This window comes from Chrysemys picta, unplaced genomic scaffold (assembly GCF_011386835.1).
Source record: "Chrysemys picta bellii isolate R12L10 unplaced genomic scaffold, ASM1138683v2 scaf382, whole genome shotgun sequence".
In the NCBI taxonomy this organism is placed as follows: Eukaryota; Metazoa; Chordata; order Testudines; family Emydidae; genus Chrysemys; species Chrysemys picta.
The window spans coordinates 1-22,331 of NW_027053089.1; the positions used below are offsets into that span (position 1 = coordinate 1).

General features: G+C 46.0%; 1 long non-coding RNA gene across 2 annotated transcripts in view; it reads left to right on the forward strand.

Annotated features, from left to right (window-relative positions):
• The first annotated feature begins 1,308 nt into the window (after positions 1-1,308).
• LOC135978671 (uncharacterized) overlaps positions 1,309-22,331 on the forward strand; it is a 33,975-nt gene continuing 12,952 nt past the window's right edge. Inside the window, exon 1 of one of the 2 annotated variants that reach the window (XR_010596048.1) lies at positions 1,309-11,173. This is a non-coding gene — a long non-coding RNA (uncharacterized LOC135978671). The remainder of the gene's footprint in view (positions 11,174-22,331) is intronic. The other variant, XR_010596049.1, reaches the window with a different exon arrangement.

A 22,331-nucleotide genomic window follows, 5' to 3' on the forward strand; every position in this document is an offset into this window, starting at 1 on the left:
ACTCCCCAGATTTGTCTCACAAATAATAATAATAATAATAAAAAATGATTTTTCACGCTTGCTCTCTGGTCACCCTAACCAGATGCCAGGGAGCCGCTTGCAGGGGGATGCTGTTAGGGTCACAACTCTCACGGGGGGGAAGGGTGGCTGAAGGGGTGAGAAGAGCCTGTCTGTAGTTGCCCTCTGGCCCAGGCAGGGTGGGGCCCAGGCAGGGTGGGAGTTAAGGCCCAGGGGCTACGCTGCTCTCTCTGGCTTGTGCCCTGTGCCACAGCTAGCGCGGGTGGGGCTGAGCCTCCATCCTCACCAACCCACTGCAGCCAATGGCCCTTTGCTGCAGCGCAGCCCTGTGGCCTTCGGCTCCCTATCCTCCGGGGCATGCGGACAGGGGCGCCTGGAGCTCAGGCGTAGGGCCCCGGGGCCTGGGAGTCCGCGCTGCTGGGCCCCTTCCCCGAGCGGAGCGCAGGGCAGGAGCGGCGGGCGGGCTGCGCCATCAAATCCCTACACGCCCCCGGCGGGCCGGGCCTGCCAGAGCCGAGAGGCCCCGCTGCGCCACACTCAAGATGGCGGCTCGCCCCGCATCTCTCCCTCCCCGTTCCCGGCAGTGACTTCCGGAGAGCGAGCGGGCGCCCGTCCCATGGTAACTGCGCCGCGCTGGGGACGCTACCGGGGCCGCTCAACGCTTCCTGCCGCACAGAGACAACCCCGGAGTGGGGCGGGGGTAAGAGAGAGAAAGGAGGGCCCCGCCCCCCCCGGGGGGCCCCGCACCGGGCAGATGCCAGGTGCACCCCGCCCCCGCCCGGCGGGGCTGAGAGCGAGACGCCCCCTGGCTGCATTGCCCGGCGGGGGGGTGTCACCCCCGCACTCCCACCCTGGGGGCTCCTCTCGGGCGGGATCGGGGTCTCGCGGGGCTGCCCTCGCCTCCTCGGCGTGGTGGGGCCAGGGCTGCCCGAGCCGGGTGCCCCGCTGCGGCGGGTCGGTGGCGGGCTGGTCCCTGGTCCTGAGCCCTGCCCGGCGTAGGCCTGGCCGAGCCGCCCGATCCCCCCTGGCTCCTGTTTCGTGGGCACGGGGGGGGACTTAGTCCGCCGCGCGTGACTCGCTGCCCGGCTGTGGGATGTGCCCCGCCCCGGTCCCTGCACCGCCCTGCGTGGGGGCAGCCGGGCTGAGGGGTGGCTGTGCCGTGACCGGGCACCCCGCCCCGTGACCGCGAGTTCGGCTCCGAGCTGGGCTTGAGAGCGTCCCCCTGCGCTGGTCCCGGCTCAGGAACCCGGACACGACCCCAGGTGTTTCTTGTAGCAACGGCGTGTAAGCAACGGGTGTGGATGTGTCTTGAAACCGGCATATGTGGTGTTTTGTTGGCTTCATGGCTCCTTCACTGTGTGTGTTGGAGTATCTGTTTCATGTGTAGGTGCAAGTGCCTCAAGACTTGGGGTAGCAATAGGGGTGGCCTTGGCCTTATCAGATCTCTTTTCCCTTTCTCCCCCATCTCAGAACCGGTAATAATACTAGGGTACTTGGGTTTGTCATGGATTTAGAAGTACTTCTGAGAGAGATTTTCTGTGGATAGTATCCCATTGATAAGATTTTCCAGTCGTTTGCCTAGTCTCCTCGTCCTTTTGTAACCCTCTTCCCAAATAGGTTGAAATTCTAGTTTGGGAGACATTAGCAATGCCTCTGAATGATACTTTAATTGCGGCCGTCACTGCTGTAGGAAAAATAATATTTCTATCTTTGCAGTGATTCCAGCATCAAGTTAGTCACTGATGGGAGCGATGGAGACCTCTTGTGTATGTGTGAAGTACTGAATACTTAGTACTTGTCAGGTGATGGGGAGGGAGGAACTTACCTGACAACCACCTGGACCTAAGATAGGACACAGCAAATATTACTATGTTTAAAGCAGTGCTAAATGAATAGAAGAAAGAACCAAGGCTGTCCCTAAAAAGCCATGCATAAGAAGTGACTTGATTTTTGCATTCCTTCCTAAATATGTGTGTAAATTAAGAATTTAGTCTTTAGCATTCATATAACGTGGATAGTACTGAAATCTGATGAGACTTGAACATGCTTTTGGATGCTGGTTATTTTTTGAAAAGTTACTCTCCTTTTCCCCCCAAAACAAGTTGTGGATACAGACTAACACGACTACCTCCTGATCCTTTCCCCCAGTTTATATTTCAGGAGACAATGTGGTTGTGAGGCTGCATGAATGAATTAGAAACTGTATAATTTGGCAGGCTGCTTCATTTAGGGACACATCATATCTCTTCTCTTGTATAATAGTTTCTCATGACACCTTCTCATGTGTAAAAGCAGGGCTTGAAAAACTTCAGGCACCTGCTAGTTAGGAGCAAACATGAAAGATGGAGTAGGGGCACTGTTAAAGGATGATGTCCTGATGGAAAGAACAACCTGTTCTCCCTTCCTTCCTCTGCTGAGAAGAGGAAGGGAAAGGGTGCTAGGATTCCTATTGTTCCTGGACTCTTGGCAGGGATGGGATCTTATATTAGCCTTTAGGTATATGTCATTTTTCTCTAAAACACTGCACTGCTGTTCTAGATACAAGTTGTAAAACCGGTTAACATCTTTAGTTATGGCAAAAATACTGCTACAAGCACTAGACCAGCAAATGCTAACACTCTAAGCACCTGGGTGGTCAATGAGACTACAGTACTCTCACACATGCTTCACTTTAAATTAGGGCTGTCAATTAATCGCAGTTAACTCATGCGATTAACTCAAAAAATTTAATTGCGATTGATCGCACTGTTAAACAATAGAATACCAATTGAAATGTATTAAATATTTAGGGATGTTTTTCTACATTTTTAAATATAATCTGTTTCAGTTACAACACAGAATACAAAGTGTACAGTGCTCACTTGTATTATTTTTTATTATCATTTTTACAGTGCAAATATTTGTAAACAAAAGAAATAGTATTTTTCAATTCACCTCATACAAGTACTGTAGTGCAATCTCTTTATCATGAAAGCGCAACTTACAAATGTAGGTTCTTTTTATTATGTAACTGCACTCAAAAACAAAACAGTGTAAAACTTTAGTCTATAAGTCCACTTAATCCTACTTCTTGTTCAGCCAATCACTAAGAGAAACAAGCTTGTTTATATTTATGGGAGATAATGCTGCCCATTTCTTAATTACAATGCACCTGAAAATGAGAACAGGCATTCACATGGCACTGTTATAGCTGGTGTTGCAAGATATTGATGTGCCAGATGTGCTAAAAATTCATGTGCTTCTTCATGCTTTGACCATCGTTCCAGAGAACATGCTTCCATGCTGATGACACTCGTTAAAAAAATGCATTAATTAAATTTGTGACTGAACTCCTTGGGGGAGATTTTTTTTTTTTTTTTTAATGGAGATATCCCATCTCCTAGAACTGGAAGGGACCTTGAAAGGTCATCGAGTCCAGCCCCCTGCCTTCACTAGCAGGACCAAGTACTGATTTTGCCCTAGATCCCCAAGTGGCCCCTTCAAGGATTGAACTCAGAACCCTGGGTTTAGCAGACCAATGCTCAAACCACCTCCCCCGCCCTTTTTTTCCCCTCTTTTTTTTATTACCCACCCCATCTTGTGTCTCTAATATCCTGGGACCAACACGGCTACAACACCACTGCATGGAATAATTATTGGCATATATGCCCAGTAGTGTGTGTTGGAAAGGCTGATTTCCAGGAGGTGGCCAACTACTTAACAACAATATGAAACGTAAACCAGCGAGCAGTTCTCTTTTCATGGGAACTGTATTGGATTAAAAATTCCCAGAAATTAGACAACGCCAAGAGCTCCCTTCTTCACCAGGCATAATTTCCTATGCTGGAATTGTACGTCTCCTGCTCTGTTTTACCCACGTTCTGCCATATATTTCATGTTCTAGCAGTCTCGGGTGATGACCCAGCATGTCGTTCGTTTTAAGAACACTTTCACTGCAAATTTGACAAAATGCAAAGAAGATACCAATGTGCAATTTTTAAAGTTAGCTACAGCACTCGACCCAAGACTTAAGAATCTGAAGTGCCTTCCAAAATCTGAGAGGGATGAGGTGTGGAGCATGCTTTCGGAAGTCTTAAAAGAGCAACACTCTGATGTGGAAACTACAGAACCCAAGCCACCAATAAAAAGAAAATCAACCTTGTGCTGGTGGCATCTGACTCGATGCTGAAAACGAACATGCATTGGTCCGCACTGCTTTGGATTGTTATTGAGCAGAACCTGTCATCAGCATGGACACATCCTCTGGAATGGTGGTTGAAGCATCAAGGGACACATGAATCTTTAGCGTATCTGGCATGTAAATAGCTTGCGACTCCGGCTACAACAGTGCCATGTGAATGCCTGTTCTCACTTTCAGATGACCTTCTAAACAAGAAGCAGACAGCATTATGTTTTGAAAATGTAAACAAATGTGTTTGTCCGAGTGATTGGCTGAACAAGAAATAGGACTGATTGGACTTGTAGGCTCTAAAGTTTTACATTGTTTCAAAGGGAGTTAGTGCTATTTGTTGAATAGGTTGGAAGCAAAAGAAAAACACATAAGCGATTATAGCATCATGTTGTATTTTGCACAATATTTGTGAGAGTAAAGGAGAAGGGTGGGAGGCTGAGGTGCAGAGACTTGCTCCGTGATTTGAGCAACCAGCAAAGCATCCAATACAAAATGCAAACAGCCGGGACAGTATTATCAGGGATGCCTGTTGCTGTTATTTGGAGGCTTGGGCCTGAATTGTGCAGCTGTACATCCAGCTACTAACTCCTGGAGAGGAGGGGTGTTTGAAGTCTTTTGTTCAGTTCAGTGTAGTTTATGGGTGGTGGAAGCGCAACAGAGCCAGCAGCCCCTATTGCACCTATTGTCTTTGCCTGCATGTGTTTGTAAAGCCCTATCAATTAATGCCAACATAACTTTCTGTGTAAAATGAACTGTCGTCAACTCCATATGAAGGTTTTTATTAATCTATTATATAATAAGCAGAAGCGAACATTCAACTGAAACAAAGCTGAAAAACAGCTTTTAATTATGACATATATTAAACAGCAATCTATTATCTAACTACAAAGAACCCTTTCATTATATCACCAGTGAAACAAAACAGTCAAGTGCAACAGTGCAATGCGGGCACAACACAAAGGGGCAAGGGTTAAATTTACAGGTGAGTATATGTCTTTGCTCAACCTCTTCAGGTTTGTGGGCCTTCTGGTGTGGCATGCTGATGTTTGAAGTTACAAGGGGCAATAGAGGGCTCAAATGAGCTGGGATCCCAATTGCCATTGTTCTCAGCGCCCTCAGCTTGGGTCTGAGGGTATGTCTACACTACGAAATTAGGTCGAATTTATAGAAGCCGGTTTTTATACAGTCGATTGTGTGTGTCCCCACATAAAATGCGCTAAGGGCATTAAGTCGGCGGACCGTGTCCACAGTACCGAGGCTAGCATCGGCTTCCGGAGCATTGCACTGTGGGTAGCTATCCCGCAGTCTCCGCCGCCCATTTGAATTCTGGGTTGAGATCCCAATGCCTGATGGGGCAAAAACAGTGTCGCGGGGGATTCTGGGTACATGTCGTCAGGCCTCCCCCCCCGCCCCGTGAGAGCAACGGCAGACAGTCATTTCGTGCCTTTTTTCCTGGGTTACCTGTGCAGACGACATACCACGGCAAGCATGGAGCCCGCTCAGCTCACCGTCACCATATGTCATCTGGGTACCTGCAGACGTGGTACTGCATAGCTACATAGCAGCAGCTAATTGCCTTTTAGCAGGAGATTGAGCAGTATGACTGGTAGCCGTCATTGGCTATCTGGGTGCTGGCAGACGTGGGACTGCATTGCTATACAGCAGCAGCTCCTTGCCTTTTGGCAGTCGATGGTGTATTAAGATTGGCATCCATCGTTGTCGTACTCCTCAGTGAGTTCGGTCAGAGGCGCCTGGGCAGACATGTTTTGTCTCCTGGCGACTCAGTCCTGCCAGCAGTCCTATTGCACTGTCTTGACGATGATGGCTAGCAATTGTAATGCAGCATTTCTGCCAAGCACCCAGAAGATGCCGATGGCTATCAGTCATGCTGCACCATCTGCTGCTAGCCTAAGATGTAAAGGATAGATGGACCAGATTTGTTCTGTATTCATTTGCTTCCCCCTCCCTCCGTGAAATCAACGGCCTGCTAAACCCAGGGTTGTGAGTTCAATCTTTGTGGGGGCCATTGTGTGTGACAGTTGTTTGTGTTTCTCCCTGATGCACAGCCACCATTGTTGATTTTAATTCCCTGTAAGCCACGTCGTCACTCGCCCCTCCCTCCCTCTGTCAGACAATAGTTTTGCGCCTTTTTTCAGCCCAGACGCCATAGCACTGGGGTCATGGAGCCTGCTCAGATCACCGCGGCAATTATGAGCACTATGAACACCATGCACATTGTCCTGGAGTATATGCAGAGCCAGAACATGCCAAAGCAAAACCAGGCGAGGAGGCGATTGCAGCGCGGCGACGAGAGTGATGAAGAAATTGACATGGACATAGATCTCTCACAAAGTACGGGCCCCAGCAATGTGCAAATCATGGTGTTACTGGGGCCAGGTTCATGCCGTGGAATGCCGATTCTGGGCCTGGGAAACAAGCACAGACTAGTGGAACCGCATCGTGTTGCAGGTGTGGGACGATTCCCAGTGGCTGCGAAACTTCCGCATGCGTAAGGGCACTTTCATGGAACTTTGTGACTTGCTTTCCCCTGCCCTGAAGCGCCAGAATACCAGGATGAGAGCAGCCCTCACAGTTGAGAAGCGAGTGGCGATAGCCCTGTGGAAGCTTGCAACGCCAGACAGCTACCAGTCAGTCGGAAATCAATTTGGAGTGGGCAAATCTACTGTGGGGGCTGCTGTGATCCAAGTAGCCAACGCAATCAAAGACCTGCTGCTATCAAGGGTGGTGACTCTGGGAAACGTGCAGGTCATAGTAGATGGCTTTGCTGCAATGGGATTCCCTAACTGTTTGGGGGGGGGGGGGGGCGATAGGGATATGGGTTCCGTCTATCTTGTCACCGGAGCACCAAGCCACCAAGTACATAAACCGAAAAGGGTACTTTTCAACGCTGCTGCAAGCCCTGGTGGATCACAAGAGACGTTTCTCTAACATCAACGTGGGATGGCCGGGAAAGGTACATGATGCTCGCGTCTTCAGGAACTCTGGTCTGTTTCAAAAGCTGGAGGAAGGGACTTTCTTCCTGGACCAGAAAATAAGCGTTGGGGATATTGAAATGCCTATCGTTATCCTTGGGGACCCAGCCTACCCTTAATGCCATGGCTCATGAAACCGTACACAGGCAGCCTGTACAGTAGTCAGGACCTGTTCAACTATAGGCTGAGCAAGTGCAGAATGGTGGTAGAATGTGCATTTGGATGTTTAAAAGCGCTGTGGCGCAGTTTACTGACTCGGCTAGACCTCGGCGAAACCAATATTCCAATTGTTATTGCTGCTTGTTGTGAACTCCACAATATCTGTGAGAGTAAGGGGGGAGACATTTATGGCGGGGTGGGAGGTTGAGGCAAATCGCCTCGCCGCTGATTAGGCGCAGCCAGAGACCAGGGCGGTTAGAAGAGTATGCATCAGAGAAGCTTTGAAAACCAGTTTTGTGACTGGCCAGGCTACGGTGTGAAACTTCTGTTTGTTTCTCCTTGATGAACCTCCCACACACCCCCGGTTCACTCTACTTCCCTGTAAGCTAACCACCCTCCCCTCCCCCCTTCGAGCACCGCTTGCAGAGGCAATAAAGTCATTGTTACTTCACATTAATACATTCTTTATTAATTCATCACGCAGCTAGGGGGATAACTGCCAAGGTAGCCCGGGAGCGGTGGAAGAGGAGTGAAGGACAAGGACACACTGCAGTTTAAAACTTTAAAACTTTAACTCTTATTGAAGGCCAGCCTTCTGATGCTTGGGCAATCATCTGGGGTGGAGTGGCCGGAGGCCCCCCCCCACCGCGTTCTTGGGCGTCTGGGTGAGGAGGCTATGGAACTTGGGGAGGAGGGCTGTTGGTTACACAGGGGCTGTAGCGGCGGTCTCTGCTCCTGCTGCCTTTCCTGCAGCTCAGCCATACGCTGGAACATATCAGTTTGATGCTTCAGCAGCCGGAGCATCGACTCTTGCCTTCTGTCAGCAATCTGATGCCACCTATCCTCTTCAGCCCGCGATTCAGCCCACCGTCTCTCCTCTCGTTCATATTATGCTTTTTTGCACTCTGACATTGACTGCCTCCATGCATTCTGCTGTGCTCTGTCAGTGGGGGAGGACATCTGGAGCTCCGAGAACATATCATCCCGAGTCTGCCGTTTTCTCCTTCTAATCTTCACTAGCCTCTGAGAAGGAGAAACATTTGCAGCTGGTGGAGGAGAAGGGAGAGGTGGCTAAAAAAGACACGTTTTAGAGAACAATGGGTACACTCTTTGACGTTAAATTTTGCTGTTCACATTACACAGCACATGTGCTTTCGTTACAAGGTCGCATTTTCCTCTTATATTGAGGGCCTGCCGGTTTGATGTGAGAGATCACTCACGCAGTGCCAGGCAACAAAATTCGGCTTGCAGGGAGCCTTGGTAAGCCACAGTCTTTTGGCTTTTTTAACCTTTATAACATGTGGGAATGGTTTCAAACAGCAGCGCCCTCATTTCCCATACCAAGCACCCGTTGGGTTGGCCATTTAAAATGGGTTTGCAATGTAAAAGGAGGGGCTGCGGTTTCTGGGTTAACATACAGCACAAACCCAACTAACCCCCTTCCTCCCCCCCCCCCCCAATTCTCTGGGATGATAACTTCGCCCCTCCTCCCCCCCCCCCCCCCCCTTTTGTAGCTAACAGCGGGGAATATTTCTGTTCAGCCGAGCAGGAACAGGCACCTCTGAATGTCCCCTTAATAAAATCACCCCATTTCAACCAGGTGACCGTGAATGATATCACTCTCCTGAGGATAACAAAGAGAGATAAGGAATGGATGTTGTCTGCATGCCAGCAAACACCGGGACCATACGCTGCCATGCTTTGTTATGCAATGATTCCAGACTACGTGCTACTGGCCTGGCGTGGTAAAGTGTCCTACCATGGCGGACGGGATAAGGCAGCCCTCCCCAGAAATCTTTTGCAAAGGCTTTGGGAGTACATCAAGGAGAGCTTTCTGGAGATGTCCCTGGAGGATTTCCGCTCCATTCTCATACACGTTAACAGACTTTTCCAGTAGCTGTACTGGCCGTGATTGCCAGGGCAAATTAATCATTAAACATGCTTGCTTTTAAACCGTGTGTAATATTTACAAAGGTACACTCACCAGAGGTCCCTTGTGTGCCCTCAGGGTCTGGGAGCACGCCTTGGGTGAGTTTGGGGGTTACTGGTTCCAGGTCCAGGGTGATAAACATATCCTGGCTGTTGGGGAAACCGGTTTCTCCGCTTCCTTGCTGTGAGCTGTCTTCATTGTCTTCATCATCATCTTCCTTGTACCCCGAACCCGCTTCCCTGTTGCGTGCTTCTCCATTGATGGAGTCAAAGCACACGGTTGGGGTAGTGGTGGCTGCACCCCCAGCATGGCATGCAACTCCGCGTAGAAGCGGCAAGTATGTGGATCTGCCCCGGACCTTCCATTTGCCTCTCTGGCTTTGTGGTAGGCTTGCCTTAGCTCCTTAATTTTCACGCGGCACTGCTGTGCGTCCCTGTTACGGCCTCTGTCCTTCATGGCCTTTGAGACTTTTTCTAATATTTTGCCAATTTGTTTACTGCTACGGAGTTCAGCTAGCACTGATTCGTCTCCCCATATGGCAAGCAGATCCCGTACCTCCCGTTCGGTCCATGCTGGAGCTCTTTTGCGATCCTGGGACTCCATCATGGTTACCTGTGCTGATGAGCTCTGCGTGGTCACCTGTGCTTTCCACGCTGGGCAAACAGGAAATGAAATTCAAACGTTCGTGGGGTTTGTCCTGTCTACCTGGTCAGTGCATCTGAGTTGAGAGCGCTGTCCAGAGCGGTCACAATGATAGCTCCTGGAGGGCAATACCGTCAAATTCCGTCCACACTACCCCAAATCCGACCCGGAAAGGCCAATTTCAGCACTAATCCCCTCATTGAAGGTGGAGTAAAGAAACCGGTTTAAAGGACCCTTTAAGTTGAAAAAAAGGGCTTCGTCGTGTGGACGTGTCCAGGCTTAATTCGATTTAACGCTGCTAAATTCGACCTAAACTCGTAGTGTAGACCAGGCCTGAGAGGGGAATGGCCTGGGAGCACTGCAGTAGGGCATTTTGGCTTTGTATTGCCCCCAGGAGTTGCCTCTGCATCTCACTCTTTCTATACTATTTTTGGACATGGCAGTGCTTTCCCTGGCAACGGCCAGGCTGTCCTTTGCCATTGCAACAATCTCTCAGTCCTCAGATATTGTTTCCAACTCTCTGCATTTTGGGCTTTTGGGGGGGGGGGGGGGGGCTCTGTAATGATGCCACAAACCTTTTATCATAAGCTTTCTCCCCCTCAGGTTTGCCAGCCATTCTGCTGTTGATAAGGGTCCTGTCCTTGAGTCTGTCCCATGCAGGTGTCATTGCTGTGGGGACATTATATATTTAAAAAAAAAAGCAGTTATTGTTCCTCGTCTAGGGAGGCTCTGATAACTTTTTTTTCCATGCATTTCTGCCTTTACCTCCTTGAGATTCTTCCATCCCGAGGATTCTCCGAGACTGGGTAAGTGGTGTGTGCTGTGGGTTTGTTGTCTATGCTTCATATGATGTGTGGCTGGGGCAGGGATGGAGTTGGAAAGTATGTTCCTGGTCTGGCTTTGCTGTGCCTTGGATGTGCTTATGTGGTTTTGGAGGGGTTAGTGGGGTGAATCTGGGGCGAGATGGATAATAATCACCTCTACATCCCCTTTAGGTTGTCCTCACTCTGGATGATGTTACACTGAGGCGGGTGACTAGGAGCTGGTTGAAGGTGGATGGACAGGTGGAAAGTGAGGTCCTATACAATAAGGGTGTGAAATATGGATCGTATAATGGGACTTTGAGAGTATATGAAGAGAATGATATGAAATCTTTCTACTTTCTGATGGATGGGTTGAAAATATTGTTTCCATATGGAGAATAAGATGCCAGGATTTCTTATCTGTAGTTTTGAGACTGGATGTGGCTATGGGAGCAGAGTTAAGTTTGGTTTTGCATTTTGCAATGTGATAATTAAAAGACTGTATGAGCTGTGATTGTATTTGAATGTATGCCTCTCCTCCCCTAGCTGTTAATTTCTACCTTAAACGCTCAAATTTTTGTTGTAGCATAGCAACAGCCATTACTTATGTAAAAGGTGTGAGTGGGTTTTTTTTATTTTTTTTAGCTCTCTTAATACTAGAGCTGATCAGAAATTTTCCAGCAAAACATTTATTCAGAAAATGCCAATTCATTGTAGAGAAATGTTTTGATGAATCTACTACAGACTTGACTAAACTTTTGCTGAAACAAAGGCAGGTTTCAGGGTCTGCAGCTATGGCAGAAAACCTGCCAACTCCTGGAGCCCCGTCTAGAGCTGGGACTCTGGGTGCTGGCAGGCTCCCCTCACTCCAGCAAGCAGCCCTGGGAGCCTGAATAGCAGCTGTGAAATTGACAAGAAATAAATTTCATGTTTTGTTTCAAGAACACCATATTTCAATGTTTCTAAAATAAAATTTTTGGGGATCTTTGGTTTTGATGGGAAATTTTGGTAAATTTGGTTTCATTCTAAATCAGAAGGAAAGCAAATTTGTAAGTAGCAAAATCTCCTGCGAATAAAAACCCCTAAATTTTGGCCAGCTCTACCTAATACACCTCTACCCCGATATAATGCGACCCAGATATAATAACCTGAATTTGGATATAACACTGTAAAAGAAGTGCTCCAGTGGGGCGGGGCTGCGCACTCCGGCGGATCAAAGCAAGTTCGATATAACGCGGTTTCACCTATAACGCAGTAAGATTTTTTTTTTGGCTCCCGAGGACAGCGTTATATTGGGGTAGAGGTGTACAAGAAATGTGAGTTCAATATCAAGGTTATGCTTCTGCTCCCTGGATGATTGAGAGTGAGTTGGGAGCCTGTTGGTGTGGGGAGGGAAATGGAGAGAAATTGAACTATGTATCTGTTTTCGTTGCCCTCTCTTTCTCTTCTTTCACCTTGTCCTTTCCAAATCCCTGCCATGACCAGCTCTTTGGTGGCTATCAATGTCCCCAGAGAATGGCATGTCTGGCTCTCCTTGACTGGTGGGAGGGTCACTGTAGCAGGAACAAAAGAGAGTGAAATGAAGGGGGTGATCCCAGAGGGCCCTAGAAAGAAAGAGAAGGCAGTCAAATTAGTAGTTCCCAATACTCTTAACATGTAAGAGGTGAGAAATAAGACAATAAAAGAACAAAGGTAAAACAACATATGCAAACACTTACAGTTCTCATAATGTTACCCTTTCCCATGAGGAGGCTGCTGAATGACTCTCAGTAATGTTTCTCATATGTTAACTGTAGGTCTGAGTAGTATGCATTCCTTTTCCGCCAAACCCTTAAAACTGTGATAAGGTTGTAGAGTTAATCAGACATCTGAGTTGTTAATATTGTTGAACATTAAATTTAGTGGTCATTTCAATAAAATGCAAAAATAATAAAGTACAGAGATCTCTCTTTGAATTGATCAATAGCATTCATTTGGTTTAGCAACTGCTATTATTCTCTAGTTCAGTGAACGTATGGGATTTCTAACATTTAGCGTGACTTGCTTGCCTGGGACCAGTTTTTATAATGTCAGCTGTTCTTTGGTAATAGTGTTTAACTTTTGCTGCACCTATAAGTGGGAATAAAAGCACTTTTTTGGCTAAGTCCTATATGAACAGATAATTTTCAGTTTGCAGCATAAGAGTAGATTAAGAAGACTATTTCCAACAAGATTATAATAATTTTTTTAAGCATTTCCGAACTAAGCATTAATTACTACTGCATGTGTAACACTTTGAAGATGTTAAGTGCTTATTATCAAAAAGTTGCGTGACAGAATCCCTCTTCAGCAGTAAGTAAAATATTTCATAACTTATTTTTAAGCTTTGGAGGCTTCTCGGTTCTAATAGTTTGCCCTCTTAAATGATCTTTCTCATGAAGTCTGTAAATTAATACACTTCTAATTCCTTTGTCACTTACAATTTAACATTGTCTCTTGACTAGAATTGGTACAGAATTTTATGGATGCACATTCTAAATTTTGTGGTTATAGTAACCTGAAAAGGGTGTGACTGTAGATGCTAATTGGGAAGACTGTTAATGCTATTTTTACTTTAGCTTGCTATCTCTGACACAGCTTTGAAATTACATGGAATTATGCAAAATGAACGGTTAAATATCTGAGGAGTGAGGAAACTTTATTATAAAAGCTAAATATTTCACTTTAATCAGTTTGCCTAAAATATATTTGAGATATTTTGTAGAAATAATAATGAGGATCTGAAAACTATCTGAGTTACACTTTAGTCATTGATGACATATAGTAAATTTCACTCTTAGGGAAAGAGGCTACTTAGATAAGATGCACATGGGATAAAATCCTGAACAGCTCTTAATATATTAAGTGCTACTTCACACCTAACTGTTGAACCCCTCCCATCTGTCCTATAGAATAGGGTTACCATATTTCAGCGAGCAAAAAAGAGGACGGGAGGAGCCCCTCCCTAGCCCCGCCCCTGCCCCTCCCACTTCCCGCCCCCCCCTGACCTCCCAACCCTCCCCCCGTTCCTTGTCCCCTGACTACCCCCTCCTGGGACCCCTGCCCCTAACTGCCCCCCAGGACTATCTAAGCCTCCCTGCCTCTTGTCCCCTGACTGCCCCAACCTTTATCCACACCCCCACCCCCAGACAGACCCCTGGGACTCCCACGCCCCATCCAACCACTCCCCACCCACTGACAGCCCCCCCCCAGAACTCCCAACCCATCTAAACCCCTCTGCTCCCTGTCCCCTGACTGCTCCGATCCCTCTCCGCACTCCTGCCCCCTGACAGCCCCCCCCAGAACTCCCAACCCATCTAAACCCCTCTGCTCCCTGTCCCCTGACTGCTCCGATCCCTCTCCCCACTCCTGCCCCCTGACAGCTCCCCCCCCGCTCCTTGTCCCCTGACTGCTCCGATCCCTCTCCCCACTCCTGCCCCCTGACAGCTCCCCCCAGAACTCCCAACCCATCTAAACCCCTCTGCTCCCTGTCCCCTGACTGCTCCGATCCCTCTCTCCACTCCTGCCCCCTGACAGCTCCCCCCCAGAACTCCCAGCCCCCTACCCCCCCCCCGCTCCTTGTCCCCTAACTGCCCCCTCCTAAGACCCCCCCCAACTGCCCCCCAGGACCCTACCCCCTACCTGTACCCTGACTGCCCAAAACTTTCTCCACTGCCCCCAAAAAGCCCCCCCTGTTTCTTGACCTCCACCTCCAGAACCTTCCTGCCCCCTGACCTCCTTACCCTGCTGCTCAGAACAGAGTTGGGCTCTGTGCAGCCGAGCCGGACACGTGGCTGAGCTCCCGAGCACAACAAAACCCGGTCTGGCCCTGCACAACAAAACCCGGTCTGGCCCTGCACAGTGTTGCCGGACTGGGCTGCAAGGCAGCTGCTGGCTCAGAATGCAGGGCGGATCCGGCTCCTCTACAGCTGCTCCCGAGTCCAGCCCGGGACTTCCCTGCAGCCCTCCCAGCCACTCTCTGCTAATCCCGGACATTGTGAGAGCTTTGCAAATTCCCCCCGGACGCTATTTTTAGCACACAAAAGGAGGACATGTCCGGGGAAATCCGGACGTATGGTAACCCTACTATAGAAGGGCAATATGAAGCCAACAGCGGAGCCCTCAGTCTTTCTTTAGACTAGAGAAAGTATTAATTCCACAACCATATGCTAAAAAAACCAAGATTAACAGTCTTTATTCAAGTTTAGAGAGGGGGGCTGTGATGCTTTGGGGTTCAACCAGACCACTAAGGGGTTTTCACCACCTGCCCTGCAATTCTGGATACCTTAAATGCTATGCTACTGTGGCTCACAGCCAGGACACCAACAGTCAGCCTTACAAGGATGTAGGTCACATCCTGGCTTCCACCATCCAGTTGCTTTTTGCAGCATGACCCCATTCCTCAGTCCTGAGTTTCCCCAAAACCATCTGCCCTGTTGTGTCCAGCCCTCTCCTGGAACACTCTTAGAAGTTACATTTGCTGCTCCTTTAAAGAGACAGTAAACAGCAACTCATTAATTTAGCTGGGGTTTGTCAAACGCTCTTATTTCAATCAAAGTACTGAACTGGCTTACAGTAAAAGTAAAACAAATTTATTAAACAGAATGTTGTAGGTTTAAGTGACAACAAGTATAAGGAATAAGGATAGAAAAGGTTACAAACAAAAGCAAAAATATGCATCTAACACTAAAACTGAATTTCAGCAAGTTACAATCTTTTCCTAAACAGGTTTCTCACCTATATTCAGTCCCCTTAGTTGAAGGATCAATCATTCTGTGATTTGAAGAGCTCTGGCCCCTTTAGTCCCTCAAGTGATGGATGCCCAAAATGGCTTTTTCTCTCTCCTTATATCTTCCCAGAGTTTAGTGGCCCTGCTTCAAGAGGCAGGAAGGCTTCTGGAAGATGCAGTCTCCCTCCCCCATCAAGATAGTCATTTTTCCCCACTTGCTCTCTTGATGACTTTATTTATCTTGCATGTAAATGCGCTTTTCTTTCTCTTTGGTCACATCTTGCTTAATTCACATCAGAGACACAGTCCTTTGTTTGGAACAGGGGTAGGCACGGCTTGGTAAATACGTTTTAATAACCTATTTGCAGCACATCTCTATAACGCCCTTTGTGAGTTTACTGTTCATACATCATGCAAGAATATTAATGATCAGTGAATTATTAGTTTTCCAGCAGTGATTTATTACATGCGAGCTTTTTTGTATATATCATGACAACAGTGTACCAATTGGCACTGGAGTGCTCTTAGGGTCGCAGGTTTGCATGCTTCATGGGTTGGGTAGACTGATCTTATTACACATAGGATGGGCTCTTTGTATTCTTCCGTACTACCCCACAAACTCCCTGTGAGCCAATCTCTCATTCCCCCACCCCCTTTTTCTAGGGACTCCCTGCAACTACCCTCAATCTCACCTCTGTCTGTGACTCTGTGTCCCCCCATTACCCTTTCCTCCCATACAGAGGTCCACAACTCTCCCCCATACTAGCACCCCTATGCCGCCGCTTTCTCCCCATGGCAGGGGATGTTCTCCGTATCCCCTGTACCAGGTTCCCCCAATCTCCCCTCCATCAGGGTTCTGAGTGTCCCCCATGCCCCCCTCATCCATTCCAGGGTTTCCCATTCTCCCCCTACATGGCAGGGGCTCTTTGTGCACCCATATTCTCCCCTTTTTCCTTCATGCTTCCCTCCTCCCATAGTTTGTGTGCTCCCCATTATCCTGTCCCCCTCCCCTCCCCATAGCAGGGTTCCCTATTCTCCACCATACCAGAGGCTGTGTGCACTCCTCCAACCCATTATTATATTTTCTGTCCGGGGGAGAAATCATTCAGGGTGTCCACTTTGGGAGGCTAGGCAGAGCGAGATGATATAGGAATATTGTTATTCTGGAAGCCATAGGGGTCATCAACCAGTTGTTTATTCTGTAGACAACTGCAGAGGTGCTTGAGCCCCTGGCTGTAGTACTCTGATGTCAAGGACTCCATGTGTCTCCCATTTTCCCCCAAATCAATAGGGTTCTGCTCATTGATGCCTGTAACGTTGCCTGAAATTTGGGAACTGATTGGCTGCGGCATTCAAAAGGTATGGTGTTACAGGCAGACAAACACTGAAATGCCATTGAATTGAATATTAGGCCTTTGCAAGCTTGGCCAGTGAGATGTCTGTTTTGATCTTGTGTAGGTAAAATGAATGACTAAGTATCCAAAACTATGGTGATGGTCATCAGAAATGTAGCTGGTAATGATAAACATTCCATCTGAGAAGAGTAAGTTTCTATTAGCCACGAGATAGGGTCAAGCTAGGAAAAATCCTTTTTTCCACACATCCCTAGACTACAGAAATCTAATCTGGGCAAGTGAAATTTAATTACTAGCCAGGTGAAGCGTGGTCTAACGCTCAACTCACTGACTCCTGTTTGCCTGTCATGCTGCGTCTGACCAATTCAGAAATGTCAGGGAAATTTCTAGGCATCAATGGGCACAACCTTATTGATTTTTTTGTGGAAATCGGAACACAGAAAAGCCTGATTGACAGGAAAATTGGGGGGCCAAGGCAGCCTGGTGCTGCAAGCAGAGGAATCTTTCTGCTGCCCCCTGCTGCTGCCTACACATACCAGAGGCAGCAGCTTAACTTCCTGTGTGGAGATATTGTCCGTAGCCTAGACTCTAACGGAAATAGGAAAGCCTTACTGGGAGGGAGAGTAATATGAGCAGGGATCCGGAGGGGGAAAGTGTTGTCAGTGGAAGCAGGATCCCAAAGGGAACAGAGCTGGAACCTGCAAAGGAGTGGGAGCAGGGGGAATGGTGATGATGATGATGAAGAAAGCAGGCAGCCCAGGGGTGGATGGGTAGACAGATGTAGCAGTGGGGAGCTGGAGTTGGGGGAGGTGCAGATGAAGGGGGTGGGAAGTGGAGATGGATAGAGAAAAGCAGGGTCCCCAGGAATGGCATGGAACCAGAGGTGGGTGAAATGAGATGAAAATGGGAGATACACAGTGACTCTGATATGGGGGTGGGGGGTAAGAGAGATGGGAAGGGGGAAATGGAGGAGCCACACAGATTGTCCACCGGGGGGAGGGGAGAACAGAATGGAGAGCAGTGGTAGCCTGAGCACACTGTGTCCGTGAGGGGAATGGAAGGACGGAAGGAGCCCATCATGGGCACAATGTGCCCAGGCTAGCAGAGCTATTGAGTGTCTGATCCACTAGGTTACTGTCTGCTGGAAAAGTGACTAATCTAAACTTAAAAATGCCAAATGCAATGGTAGACTGGCATGTTCATCCTGAGACTGAAAATGGAAGTAAATCAGCCCTCCGCTCTACTACGTTTACTCTCTGGGCACAGGTCTTGCCGCACGTCATATATTTTATAATCTTGTGTGGTTAGAAAACATAGGCACATATAGAAAGTGAAATGTTTCTAATACACTCGCAGATACCCAGGTATAGCTGTGTGTCTTTCTCTGTCTTTCATGCCCAAATAAGAGCTGTTTACTCGTGATCTGCTGCTCTAAAGAATATTGATGGCAATTGTTTTCCATAAAATCAGACTAATTCAACACAATAGAGAAAACAGATTTGATCATAATTATGTCTTGCACAGAATCAGCATATGCAATACTCAAGTGTGACTTGAATATTGTAGAGCACCAATTAATCAGAACACTCGTTAATCTTTGCTGAAATTGTTAGTACCTGGATGCATCTTGCCTCTATTCTCATAACTTTTGTCAGTGGTCACCATGTGCAGGTGAAATGGTAGGGAAGGAAGTTTTGGCCCTAATGGAATGAGTTTTACTCGCTTGTGTCAGAAAATATTTATATTCCTAGCTAAGCATGCATTCAAGCAAAGAGAGCTTTCTTATCTTTAGCCATAAATAACATTTATGAAATCAAGGTCATTGCTGCTCCTGGATTGTCAAGAATCAATATAGACTTCCAGTGCTTTTATTCTTGATCTAAGATTGGCAAGGAGGTTGCAAACACACTTCTAATGTGGACTTCATAATAGTCCTCTATGCCATTGGCACCTCAAGAGTAGACGAATGCACTCTTATTGACTGTAGTATGGGGCTAATTTCTAAAGTATCTGGTGCCACAGCTAGTGCTATGCCTGTCACTCCCTATTCCCAAAGTAGGAAGCTCACCACTCAGATGAGTTTGAATAGAATGTTGGTAAGTGTCTTGTCTAAGATCAAGGGCATCTAACTGTACCCGCAGTACCATCATCTTCCTATTACTCATACTTGTCCCAACAATAAGTGGACTTTAAAAAACAATACTTTCAGAAAGATGGACATGGAGCTATTTGAACCTCTTTGCATTTAGAATTGTGTGTACTCAAGCTATAAATCCAACGTACATAGAATCTCATGACACCAACATAATTAAAAGATCCTTTTCACCCTTAAAAACTTCTCTAGGGATTCCATGGTAATGTCATATTTAACTTTGCATCTCTTTACTGTATCAAAAACTTTAATTTATTTTTGCCATAAAATATTTTTTTTCTGGACTGGAAAATGTGGAAAGTCTGCATTTGTCTGTATCTTTAAATCGTTTGATAGTTAAATGTTTGTACCTGATTAAATTTCTAGTTAGGGGATGGAATATCAACAGTGAGACTAGACAAAGCAGATTAAGCATGGGAACTGTTCACATAAAACTTCAATTCACCTGGAATGTTAGGGGCATAGTATATCTCAAATTACAACTGTGCTGAAGGGCAAGGCTGAAATTGAAGATGTGATTTTAAAAATCCCCCTTCAAGTCTTTTATTACGTTCACAGCCATAAATTACTGTCAACTGTAATAGGTATGGTGGGTTCTCGGACACCTCCGGTTTCAGAGAGTGAAGAAGTTTCTAGACTTGAAATAAACTTTTGGATAGATTTTATGTCTCAAATTTAAAAATGTATCTAATAGATTTTTTAATCTAAGATACTTATATGGCTTTCATTATGATAATATTTGAGCACCTCACAATCTTCAGTGTATTTATCTTTGAGACACCTGTGAGGTACAGAAGTATTATCCCTGTTTTACAGATGGGGAACCATGGCATAGAGATTAAGGCTAGGTCTACGCTATCACTTAATTTCGGTATAACTTGCGTTGCTCAGGGGTGTGAATAAGCCACCCCTCTGACCAACATAAATTACATCAACCTAAGCACTGGTACGGACAGGGCTATGTCGGTGGTCGAGCTGCTACCACCTCTCTCGCAGGTGGATTTATTATGCTGTCGGCATAGAACATCTTCACGAGATGAGCTACAGCACTTCTAGTGTAGGCTAGCCCTTAGTTAAACTCCCACAGGAAATCTGTGCAGAGCAGGGACTTGAACCCAGGTTTCCCAAAGTCCTAGGCTAGAACCCTAACCGCTGGACCTACTTGGCATGTAGGTACTTATAATAGGAGCACTCAGGGACCAATTTTTTTTTTTTTTTTTTTTAAGGTTTTGAGACAAATAGAAGTAAGGCAATTCAGTTAAGGCTGCTACTGGTATGATTTACTTGAAAAATTACAGATAACTTTGCATGTGGACTAAAATAACTCTCTCTTAGACACAGTATGCTAAACCATTGTGAAAAAGTACCAGGAGAATTTCTGCCATTCAGAACAGATTTCATTCTAACCCTATAAACACGTTCTCACTTATTATAGAAACTGTCAGCAATAAAGTCAATGCATCAAACACTAGGAGAATATAATATTTTAATGTTATTAAGACCCTTTGAAACTAGGGTACATGACGTATACACCATGACCATTTTACACAAGTAACATGGTAAAACAAAAATCATAAATGTTTTATTTTATTAATTTTATTACTTTTTTATTTTTATACTTACTAACATTTTTAGTACAGCTCATTGTGTGTTTCTGTGGTAGTCTGATAAAGTTATTAAAATACCTAGTTTAGAGATGTTCCTGATCATATAAAAAGTCTGAGACCCTGATCCTACAAGGAGCTCCATGTGGACCTAAGTCAACAAAGATAGAATGGTCAATTATGACAACAAAAGTAATGTAAGCATGCAAGAATGAAGAAAAAATTACAAGATGCTATGATGAACATACAACTTTAGCTAGACATTTTCTGATGTAGATACTTAACTGTTGCATTAACCTAGCTTTTTGCATTAATTTACTGTTAGTAGTGGACATTGTCAGTTTAAGGTTAAATTTGGTACCTTGGTAATTTTGTTTTCTGTTAAAAGCGATAGAGACTGTGGAAACAATTTGAAGAAACAATTACCGGTACTTGCTTTGTGAGTGGTGGTGTTGAATAATGATTAAGTACGTTCATTTGTCCAGCCAACATACATCCAAACATAGACTTTTCCATGGTCTTTCCATAAGGGGATGATGTGACTGTGTTTTATCTTTGCCTTGAATACCTTCAAGTTCTACAAACCAAATATCTTGACCATGAAATTAAGCAGCTGTTTTAAAGGGTTCTTTTGCTTATAGTGGGGGCGTGTGTGTATGGTCAGTAAAATGAAAAGAAAGTTGTTGGTATTTTCTCAGCCGTATCATTTTATCTTTTAAAAAACAGTTACCTTGCAGAAATTACCACAATGCTTTTTATATTGACTTTTCCGATCAACACACTTAACAACAAAGATAATAGGTTGAGTTTCAGAAAAATTCAACAGTGGGGCTGGTATTTGGCTATCATTCAAGTATGTACAAGTAACATAGCATCTGTGAGCTTATGATCTCAGGGTTTCTTTTTGGAATTATCTTCTTCCCCACTAGCCCTAAAGAGAGATGGTCTGGATATATTGTTTGTCTAGAGCTTCCTGGTGCAGTTGTGACTTTGACTTCTTGTGCTGTAAGAAGCCCAGGCTAAAGCTATGATGATGGGATGACAAGACTAATGCCTGGTCTACACTAGAAAATTAGGTCAGTTTAACTATGTTGGTCAGGGACATGAAAAATCCATACCTCTGAGTGGCATTAAGATGACCTAAATCCCCATGTAGACAGAGCTGAGTAAATGGAAGAATTCTTCCGTTGACCTAGCTACTGCCTCTCAGGGACGTGCATTACCTACACCAACGGGAGAACCCTCTTGTCAGTGTAAGCGGTGTTTACAACTGAAGCATTGCAACTGTAGTGGTGCAGCTGTGCTGCTGTAGCATTTTAAGTGTTGAAAGCCCTAAGACATCTCTCTGCTCTGGGAGTCCAGTGATGTTTAGCAGTATATAAACTTGGCCAACAAAGTTCCTGTCTGTTCACTCTGTCTTGCAGTGTTGTTCTTTCTTTTTTTGTAAGCAGGGTTATGTGAACAGCTGCTTCAGTAGTTCACTATATTAACTGATAATGGTACTAACGTTGACTAGTTCTTTTAAGACTGAACTATGTCACCAAGAAGGTTATGTGGCTTTGCTAAGGTCCCCAGCTAGACTTAGTACCAAGACTGACTGTGTGTAGGTCTTCCTTTATTTCATACTTCTGTGACAAATTTTCTTTCTTTTATTATTGTGGACTCGTATGACGAGTGTTGTATCAATAATAAAATTATGCAAAAGAAAACTGTGTTGTGTTACAATGTAATCTCAATTGTGAAACTAAAGGTAACTG